The sequence below is a fragment of the Zerene cesonia genome, chromosome 29 (assembly GCF_012273895.1).
Source record: "Zerene cesonia ecotype Mississippi chromosome 29, Zerene_cesonia_1.1, whole genome shotgun sequence".
Classification (NCBI taxonomy): Eukaryota; Metazoa; Arthropoda; class Insecta; order Lepidoptera; family Pieridae; genus Zerene; species Zerene cesonia.
This window is the reverse complement of record NC_052130.1, coordinates 4,097,001-4,106,040: the sequence shown is the minus strand read 5'-3', so window position 1 is coordinate 4,106,040 and position 9,040 is coordinate 4,097,001.

The window sequence follows — 9,040 nt, the reverse complement described above, 5'->3', positions numbered from 1 at the left end:
CAAAACCGCGGAAAATAATATCATTCCTACTAGTCCTACTAATATTATAAATGCGAAAGTTTGTAAGGATGTGTGTGTGTTTGTTGCTCTTTCACGCAAAAACCACTAAATCGATTGCAATGAAATTTGAAACATAGATAGCTGAACAACTGGAATAACATACAGGCAACTTTTTATCCCGATACTCCTACGGAATATAGACTTACGCGGGTGAAACCGTTGGGCGCAGCTAGTTTTATTATAATGTATTCAATCATATTTCCTTGTAACGATATTTAAGGCTTGACTGGTGTATACCTAGGTGTATACCTATTGAATGAATGTGGAAACAAACTGGATTTTGCTGTTTTTTTATTTTTATTTATTTATTTGCTTATTGGTAATCCAACAGCTTTACATCTTAACTACATTACAACAATATGTTTAATTTAACAATTAGCCAATAAAGGATTACAACATATTTATCAAGACGAAAAGAGAAGATTATTAACTATACATTTATAAAAAGAAATACTAACAATTACTTCATTTTATTTTGCGAAGCTTATAACATGACTATACCTATAGATATACAAATCTTTATAGTAACTAAAGTACAGAAATATCGACAGAACTTTATACTTAACAATAGTTTAAATAAGGTAATACACGATGAGCGTGGTCACGGGGGGACGCTCGCTGTAAAGTGTTCGAAACGTCGGGGTAATATAATGAATAAATCGCGTTTGAAATCCGTTAAAAAGATTTTTATTTCTAAATGTATATACTTGCGTAAAATCAAACACACGAAAATATACACATACATGATATTCAATGGTTTATGCTACAAATAAGTTGTTGATTGGATTTGATGATGTTATGATTTGAAGTCAGAGTATATTAACTAAAGGATTGTATGTTTCTTTAATGTCTATACAGGACTTAAATAAGCCGTTAATGACCTTCCGCTGACTACACTAAAACATATTTAATTACAATGAATTGTAAAATATGTATTAAGGAATATTTAATTATCGAATGAATATCCGAGGTGAAAATTTCAAAAATTATTTATAGAGTAGTTAAAGGATAAGTTTACATTTCATTCTATACCTTAGACTTTTTTTTGCTCAACTCGGGTCAAACCGAGCGGCGCCACTAGTGTAAAATAAAAACATAGCAGGTACCACTGAATATACAACCACGACGAAATACGAGGAACATCAATTAACTGCGTCTGGATTGACAATTATATCCACATCGTATGCGCCTACGCATTAGGTTGGATTAAATTAGATCCCTCTGTTGTATCGTGCATTTAATATTTTTACTCATCTTTTTAAGTACATAACTTCTAATAAGCAAAAGCAGTGGTGGCTCAGTGGTGAGAACCTCGGACTTCAAAATCGATAAGTCGGGGTTCGAGACTTGGCGAGTGTGCAGGGATAAATTGATTTTTCAATTTATCTGCGTATGTGGATAACATCACCACTGCTTAAAACGGTGAAGGAAAACATTGTGAGGAAACCGGCATGTCCAAGAATCAAAAATTCGGCGACATGTGACATCTGCCAACCCGCACTTGGCCAGCGTGGCGGATTATGGCCTGAACCCTCATAGGTCTGCGTCCCAGCAGTACATATATATGGGCTGATATTGAAACCCTTCTAATAATAAAATACGTACACATAAAATTACTTTATTAATTATTTATTATTATTTGAAACTAGCTTTGCTTCTGGGCTTCGCTCGTGTAGTTAAAGAAAATTTACATGGGAATATTTCACAGTAAACAGCCTATATCGCATTTCGCACTCTAGCCTAACACTCTCTATATCCAGACACAAATATCATATCATAATATCGCTCCGTTGCTACGTGGAAGAAATACAAACAAATACACTTTCGGATTTATAATATTACAAAGAGAATTAAATTAAAATCTCGTACATTATCCGTTTATTTTGTTATTATTCATTTGATATTATATATGGCGCTCAAATACTTTGTATATAAATAAGTTTAAATAATCATAAGTCTAACGTGCCCTAAAGGCGTCTAAAACTAGTAGTTAAATTCGCTCAAATTTTTGCCGACTTTCCAAAAGCGAGGTTCTTTCTTTCTTGTTATGCTTACGTTTATCCTAAAAGATAAATTTCATTTTGATCTCATCATCTGTTAAACCTCATAAATAGATACTAAAAACCAACCAATTAAGCAGCCGAGTGGTGGAGACCTGGTGACCTGTATACACTCCAGGTATACCTATATCAGGAACCAGTTATTCATTCATTAACACTAATTCGAACTCGCGTCACCCGTTTCACGGGTCCGGGGTTCGATGCTACAGACAGACATACGCACACAGACAAACATAAACGTCAAACTTATTATATCTAAATAAAAAAGTTGTAAGAGTCCTCTATTTACGTCGGGGTTAAAAATATTCAGTCTGTAGACAATAATCTACACTAACGGATAAATAACTGAAATAAAAATAAACACCATTAGATCGCAGATAACATTGAATAGATTTATCACCATTCTTTAAACTAAACACAACTTAACTGGAACATTTTTCAATGTTTTTTACTCGCGATTATGATAAAATTAAACATTTCATACTACACATACTAATAATAAAATAAAACCCACCTGAATGTAATTTCTTCCTATAAAATGTAGTGAACTACATACGCGTCATCCCATCGCTATCTTGAGGAACAATTCAAACTTCATTAAATTGCTCAATTGGTAGCATCCGCGGGCAAAGAGCAAGTAACTCGCAGAACTAACAGTATCCGGATTATATACGATTGTTCGAGAGACCGCAAGTGACTGCACTAATTCGATAAATGCTACGAGATTTAAATGGGTTCTGATTGATTGGGATTTGTTATCTATTGTTAAAGCTTTTACACTTTGATTTCTTTTCATGGGACGTGTTGATTTAAACGTTTTTTGGATTTAATCAACTTTTATTTCATTTCAATTTCTACGTTAATTTGTTTAAACGTATTCTGAACGGAACTCACGCTAGAATTAATTTTTTTAAGCCTTTTTCTTATTTACTGTTAATTAAAATTACATTTTAGTTACATAATTTAATTAAACTTATTTCATGGCTTTTTATAATAACACTAATAACACTTGGGGTCTTTCTGGAATTAAAAAAATAATTGATAATATTTTATAATTATCGTTGGTAGAGAGTAAAGGTTATTACAATAAAATTTTGTTATTACTGGTTATTTGATAATATCACCGCCAAATAGTCTGCGATTACTATATCTGTAAAATTTAACCTTAAAATCTCTTAATTCATATTTATAGCCAAACTACGACGATGGAAAAGCATTTGTTTTTTCTGAAGAGTAAATGAGTTTACAATGAACTCTTTTACTTTTATTTGCTTGTGTATTCTATCTTTCTAATTTTTTTGGCTATATTCCGTGTTCAAATGGCTTAATAAAATACCTTTTACCTACATTTATTTATCCTCAAGTTCCATTAATATAAACACAATAATGTATGCAGGCGTAGCAATTTTACTTAATTTCCCCTATTCATATAAAACACGTGTCAGTTCTAATTAATGCGTAGTCTTGATCCTCAGCCATATGTTATGGGATGAATGACCAATGATTCGGGAGCACAAATTCTTTTTAATTGCCTCGCTGTTTGAAATTACTCATCGCGCGAAAAGAGGTCATATTGAATTTTATAGTGTGGTAACACTGACGCGTTGTGGCGGTAAAGTTACGATGTAAAATTAATTTCGTTAAGTGGTTTAATGTGTTGCAGTGTAGATGCTTGGTTACTAATGAAAAAATGTATACCACATTATATTTTTAATAATAAATCTAATTGGGGAGATACTTAGGTATAACTTTATTATTCATGTTCGTTTATTAAACCACTATTGTTTGTTTAGTAGAAGAATATAAAAATCTGAGAAAATATACATAAATTAATTTCAATAAGAAAAATAAACAAGTATAATAAATAAATTACATCCAAACCGGCGCATTGACGGTAGTGCTATAAGTTACAATGACCACCATGTCATTTTAGTATTATAATTTATTTATAATATTTATAACAATAGACGTATAACTTAGTGTTAGTGATTTGATTTTCAGAACTTTTTTATTTTTACGAACAAAATAAACCATCCCATTACGAATCCTCGTTAAACAAAAAATACTACTTGAATTATTATGAAATAACCGAAAACAATAGAGCGTTATACCGGGAATAACAAAACAACCTACATATTATTTATTTAAGGCGAAGTCTAGACTTCTGTTTATTAAGTTCATCATTGTCGCGTTAATGCTATCAGTAGCTCTTTATAATACACATCTTAAACTATTGACCCCACTATCTAATGACGGGTTGCCACCCTGCATTATCTCATAGTGCCGTGTAAACAGAGCGCCATTTCTTGAAAGTTATTTGTTCATTGACAGTTCGTACAACGAACAAATTGAATATAGAATTTCATTCGCCATATTGTCTTAGGAGAAATTAGCGCGTAATTTATATAGGTCGCATTTTATTAATGAGTTTTTTGATAATACATTTTATATATTAACAATAGTTTTGCTTCAAATAAGCTTTTGAGATATTGTTTTAAGATAGCTTTAAGTTGTTGATATTCTTTTAATAATTTTGTAAAGGAATCAACTAAAATGTTACTGGAGTACTAATAACCCTAAGTATTTTGAAGTTGTAGCCTCTTGATATTGGTAGTTTAAAATTATTATATATGCAGTATGAATAAATATAAGATATACACAATAAACAAAATATCTTACAAAGTATTTATCTAAATTTTGATTTAAATATTCAAGACAATAGTATAGTTTTGTTTACATAAGGAAGGATAGTTAAGAAGATGTTTTACAATTTGTCATCTTAGAAAATATTTTAAAACTATACCGTCATTTATTGAAGTTGGTATTTTGCAAAATCTCATGTAAAAAAGTATTCGCCCCAAAAGCGGAAGCGATTATTACATGGTCCATATTAATTTGCAATAATTCACTGAATTAACAAATATACGAGAATTCGTTGGAATTCATGATATAGGCACTTATTAGAATTGATTAGTGCTTCATATGATGTGTCGGGCCGAAACGTCATGATATTAGTAATAGGTGGTAATAGGCTTGAATGAACGCGCTCGTTTAATTATCCTTGTGATATATGTTTTCCTGGTTATTTCTATATTTTCGGTAAATTAAAATAGTATATTTCACATAAACAATGCATGTATATGTGAGTTATTTACTTGAATTGCAATAACAAGATAAAGTATCATGACTATAAATAATGAAATGATTAATTATTTTTATTTACACCACATCTAGTATCTTCAATGTTTGGTGAAGTGTACAAACTTTATTTGACTATGATGATTTATTTGACTAAAATAATGAACTCACCAATAAATAATATAAATCTATATCCATACAACATCACTGTAAACATCACTATAACGACCGCTTCGTTCGATTTTTGAATTGTAACTAAACAAACATGGCGGACATCGCGCGTCGCTTGCGCACGAGAGACTACTCCTTAACTAACTTTGATTAGCTTTAAATAGCTATGCCCACATTATCTAGTTATTTCATTGAACGCTCCTGGGGTTGCGAAGCTCTTGGTTAGGGAATGTTGATAGACAGTTCAAAATTAATTTTGAGGTTATGATAAATTTTCAGCGGTTCTTTCAGCGATTCTTATATGAACTGTAGTGTTGTTGCTGTTGTTTTTTTCACCCTGTATAAAGAATGTAAAATTTAGTAATGGATAAACTGAAAAAGTACACAAACTAGAAATTTTGAAAGAATAGAAAAAATTTGATCACGAGGCAGGATGAAATTTTGATGAGGCGTGATCAAATTTTTTCTATTCTATCAAAATTTCTAATTTATAAAGCATTTCAATGCTATAAAACTAAAAATTAAAAGTACACAAACTGTTTTGAAAATTCTTTCGTGATTAGAAATAGATAGATAGATAGAAAGTTCATTAAAAGAACACATTAAATACATAACAATTACAAAATAAGACAATTTAACAAAGAAAAATTAACATACAGAGGAAAAAACAGGACGGAGACAAATGTGCAGTGCGTTCTGAAAAAGGGTCTTGGCTCAACATAAATGTCAGAGTCAAAGGGACCCTGACGCTGATATTCTGCCAACACCACTAGAGGGTAGAAATAAATACCGTTATAATTGAGCGAGAAAAAATAATATTAAATACATGGAATAAAGTGTAGTATACAAAAAGGTGAAATAAATCATAATGATAATAATAAATGATAGCTTTAAGGACTAATCTAGTGCAAAGTTAAGGCGTCTTCGACAGAGTCAAGACTGCAAACAATGAGGAAAGACTTAATTAAACTATGAAAAAGAGTTTCAAATCAATACATGTCTAAGCTACATTGATAAACTATGATTTTTATAAGTTGTCCGCCCCGGCTTTGTCTATTGTAGCAATCAGGGATCACGTACGTATTTAATGTTGAAAGATTTTTTGAAATAGGTCCAGTTGTTGCCAAGATTAGCGCGTTTAAACAAACAAACTCTTCTGCCTAATAATATTTTTATAGATTATGTCATATTAAATACTGGAAGGAAATGAGAAAATCCTATGGTATATTTATATAATAATAGTAAGGTCTACTGGTACTGAAAATTGTCATTAGGTGTTACACTTAAATTAAGGTAGATATATATGTATAACTACTTGAACAGTATTATATTATCTGTTATATACTGAAGCTCTACATTCTAAGCTTCCAGTCAGATTGAAGTTGTATCAAATCGCTTGAAAGATCTAAAGCAGGATGTTAAACTACTAATCTGTTATAAAATTTGTAATACGATGGTTTTATTCTCTATAAATATAGCATTTCAGAAGTTGCAAATCTCATCTAACTGTTATACATGTGTTTCTTTACTACAGCCATAGATATTATAATACTATGCTATAACATTTTTAACATAACATTTATAGTTTATGTTACATCGACTCCAAAAAATGAGGGGGCTTCAATTCGGCTGTAGTTTTTCTTTCTATTTATTACCTCAGAATTTTCCATTGGGTGAACCGATTTAAATATTCCCGTTTCCTTTTTCTTACCTTTCCCCGTCCATTCCTTATTTCCAGTCGTCAATCCTTTTCTAATCGCAGAGGCACAACCTATGCGAATGTTCGTGGGCGGCGCTGATTGCTTACCACCAGGAGAACGTCAAATGTGTTGCGTGCTTTTCAGGGAAAAAACATTAGTGAAGGGTTAAGGAAGTAAGAGAAAAACGATACGGCTCCCCCACTCACCGAACGAAACACAGTAGAATGGTACAATTTCACGTTTCACGCGATCCTCTTTGGACGTGTGGTACCTACCCTGGTGTAAAATTGGTATATATATATACTAAATTTCCTCAAAATTCGTTCTGTAGATTCAGTGTGATTGACGGACAAACATTAGAACTTTCACATTTATAATATTAGTGTGATTTTCCTTTATTTCTCTATTTCCTTTGTTATTTCCTAAAATTAATAGCAGAGTTGATTCAATACAGATTAGTTTTCAGAATTCTATGTTTATGAAGTTGGTTTTAATTTTTTATGTGGATGGACAGAATAAATTGTACATATTTAAGCGGAACTATCTCATTACAATGCTCTTTCCTGCGGAAGTCGTTCTAACATTTTCTTAGCTTCAATTTAATTCCATTAACCTAACTTCATTGACATTGCTGTCGGTTAGGAACAATACACGCATAAATTATTTACATTTATGTGTTTGTTGGGTATTATGTCATCAATTAAATATTTAATACTCATTAAATAAAATTATTTAATAAATATACATAGTACTGATATAATATACAATATGTAATTTGTTTTACTGCGCCTTAGTCCGAAATCGAAGCAACAAAATTACTTTTTCAAACAAAAGCACACAGCGGATTCAATTAACTTCAAAATACATAAGAGAAAAAAACCTTTTCACCTAATAATAAGTAGATCACTGAATCTTGATTGAAAACTATAATTTACTCATATCTATTTTCCAAAGTTTGGATTATGAAATAAAAATACGTCATACATTCAATGTTTATTTTTAAATTATAAAATAAAATATAAATATTTAACACAACGTGCGATGATCCAAGCCATTAGGTTCGTAGCACACTAAGTGATTACTTCCTTATTCGGTCTCGTCAGCTTTGTGATTTTATACGCCTTTAAAGAGACAGATTGCTTTGACCTACAGTATTTAAAATACATAAATAATGCTTTAAAATATGTAATTGTAGTGTCAGATGCAAAATTGTGGAACATAGATCTTTATACATAAATAGTTTTTGCCCGTTGCTTCGCACGCGTTAAATTTGGAGTAGTTTCTGATGTTATTATACAAATGAACCTCCTCGAATCAGTCTATCGGTTTAAAAAAATCCCATCAAAATCCGTTGCGTAGCTTTAAAGATTTAAGCATACATAGGGACGTAGAGACAGACAGAGAAAGTGACTTTGCTTAATACTATGTAGCGATCTTACATGCTTTTTAATAAATAATTAATTTAACATGGCAGCTTGGTTAAAACACTTATAGCTACGTTACTTGTTCAAAAATATGGGTAGACTAAATGCAAATTTACATTTTATGTTTTCTTTTATAAAGTTAAAATTATATAACAAATTTAATAGATTGTTTTCTATTTCTAGCGGTCGGTTAAAGCAGGTCTACTCTACATAGAAAAGAACATCAGTATGTAACAATATTTAAAAATAATAAAGCTATGAGGCAGTAAAAATGTACCTGCAGACCAAAGATATAAATGGTTATTTGGTTAAAAAATTAACAAAGGTTATATTATATAAGTATCTCCTTAAGTATACTATCCTATATTGTGGCAAGAAGCGAATATATATCCAAAACACTGGCAGCATTGTCACGTTTAATAAAAAAGTGCAGATAACCTAAAATTCAACAGATGTTAATCTCACGAACAATATTTTTAAATTAACA